Raw genomic sequence first — 2,672 nt, forward strand, 5'->3', positions numbered from 1 at the left:
GGGGTATGCATCAGGTATAGTGACATCAGTGGCTCTACAACTGCAATATGGTGCCTGATCTCAATACCAGCTAATTTTGTGTTCAAATAGTGAAAGAGTGGTCAAGTAGTAACGGAGATTGTGTTGAAATAGGTGTGTAGGGTTGGTTGTGGTTGTGTGTGTGATTACAGGTCGACATGGATTCCCACATATCTAAATTTGTTTGGTGGCTGTGTTTCAGAGTGTGTGTGTATATACATGTGTGCACCAAATTATATAGAGAAACATTACTTTTTATGGCCATTTTTTTAAAAAACATTTATTAACATGGATTATTCACATTCTAGATAGAGAAACATCCTGAAGTATGGGACCGGGCAAGTGACGAATACAAGGGTTCGTACAATAAAAGGGATGCGTGGCCAGCAATTGTGACCGAAATCTATCCGCAGTGGCCACAGCTGTCGAAAGGGAGCAAAAAACTGATTAGTAAGTAATTATTCTGTTGAATATTTAACATTTTTCTACTATAATTTGGTTTTTAATCTTGACTTTTTTGATTTGCTTTCATTGCAGTGGATGATGTCAAAAAGCGCTGGTGCTCCATCACGGACAGGCTGGTCAAGTCACTGAAGCCCCCAAGTGGTAGCTCACCTCGCCGAAAGAAGGTTCCCTATGCAGACCAGCTGCAGTTTATTTTAAGCAGCAGGAATTTGCGGAGGTAAATCGAGGATGGATTAGTGCGGTGGGTCTGTCTGACGTCACGATATGGGATATTATTGTTAGTTGGCAGTTGGCTCGGGCTGACTGGACATTGTGTGATATTAGGCGTAGTATGCCGGTATCTCTGCCCCATCTAATATGCTCAATCTAATACGCAATTAAGGTTATGGCTCCCGAACATTCTCCATAGATTATGCCCCCATATGCTGCTGCTGGCCAAAAAAAAAAAAACATAAACACCTCTCCCGATCAGGACCTCAGCTGTCTGGGGGCCATCGCTGCTCCTAAGCGCTGTTTGCCATGTCGTCTGTCAGTGACATTTAGGCAGCAGAGCTAATGGCGTGAAATAACCTCGTCACCGCGACCCCTGCTGACCTAAACGTCACAGACAGAGGATGCAGCAGACAGCGGTGAGCAGCGATGGACACCTCGGAAAAGTGAATATCGCTATACTTGACTCCCCTGGTGCTGTATCTGCAGCGGCACCACCGCTTCTCCACGGTATCCCTTCCTGCCTTCAGCGGTCACGTGGTACCAGTCATTTACTGTGCGTTAACATGTGACCGCTGAAGGCAGGAAGGGACAGTGGTGAAGCGGTGGTGCCGCTGCAGAGAGCGCACCAGGGGAGGCAAGTATGGTCACTGTATATCTATATACATATATATTTTTTTGTTTTCAAATTTTTTGAATTGTCATTTTTAACAGTAAATTGTTATTCCTTCTACAGAACGGATGGAAATGTAAGGGCCGCCACACCAACGGACCCTGAACAGAACAGCCTGGAGCATGGTCTGGCAGAAGAAGGCCAGGACTTTGAAATGTGCTCATCTTCGGCTTCTCCAGATGCCAGGCCTTCTTCTGCGATGTCATCAATAGCATCCGAAGCTGCTTCTTCATCGTCAGCTTCCGTTTTGGATACCAGTCTGTCCTCTGTCGTGGGATTGGCGTCTGGCTGCAGTTCTGCTGCTCCAGCATCTGCCGCTGCCTGTAGCTCTGCTGGTGGCGTGTCAAGGCGCACTGTGATGCGGGTTGATTCCGTCCGTTCCGTGGCATCGACAAGGGCGGCATAAAAAAACAGGGACAAGGACTCAGACTTCGACTAGTGCAATTGAAAACCTCACTAGTCGAGCCCTGAGTCTTATTGATAATACCAGACGTATGGATGAACTCGACACTTTCGGGTAAGCATAGCCGGCCGCCTGAGGTCCATGACATAGGACTGTCGGAATGTAATTATGTCAGCAGTAAATGTTATTATAATGTCTGCTGACATCCCATCCAATATTCCACCCTCAAATGAAATAATAACTGGGATTATGATCATTTTTAATCCCCGAGGTGTGCCTCCACCACCACCAGCAGCAGCAGCAGCTGCATCGCAGCGGTTGGGGCAGGCGGCGTCATTACGTCACGACCATGCTGATGCCTTGCTTTATGGCCGCCAAAATTCAGCGCAAAATGGTGTTCAACGTGGAAGCTCCCAAATGAGCCAGCTTTTGTCCCAAAACCTATTTCCTTCCTATAACTATGATCCCGAGTACCATGATTTTTAAGTATTTTCTCACATACCACCAACTTGGCTGTCCCCACCCCCCCGACCCACCCCACACCTTCCCTGTCCTGTTGACAGGGTGCAATTTATTCGACAATGTTTGTCATTCAGTTTAACCCCTTCACCCCCAAGGGTGGTTTGCACGTTCATGACCGGGCCAATTTTTACAATTCTGACCACTGTACCTTTATGAGGTCATAACTCTGGAACGCTTCTATGGATCCCGGTGATTCTGACAAAGTTTTCTCGAGACATATTGTACTTCATGTTAGTGGTAAAATATCATTCAAATAACTTGCGTTTATTTGTGAAAAAAACGGAAATTTGGCAAAAATTTTGAAAATTTCGCAATTTTCCAACTTTGAATTTTTATGCCCTTAAATCACAGAGATACGGCACACAAAAAACTTGATAACTA

This window comes from Dendrobates tinctorius, unplaced genomic scaffold, assembly GCF_039654945.1.
Source record: "Dendrobates tinctorius isolate UK_male_01 unplaced genomic scaffold, ASM3965494v1 ptg000128l, whole genome shotgun sequence".
NCBI lineage: Eukaryota > Metazoa > Chordata > Amphibia > Anura > Dendrobatidae > Dendrobates > Dendrobates tinctorius.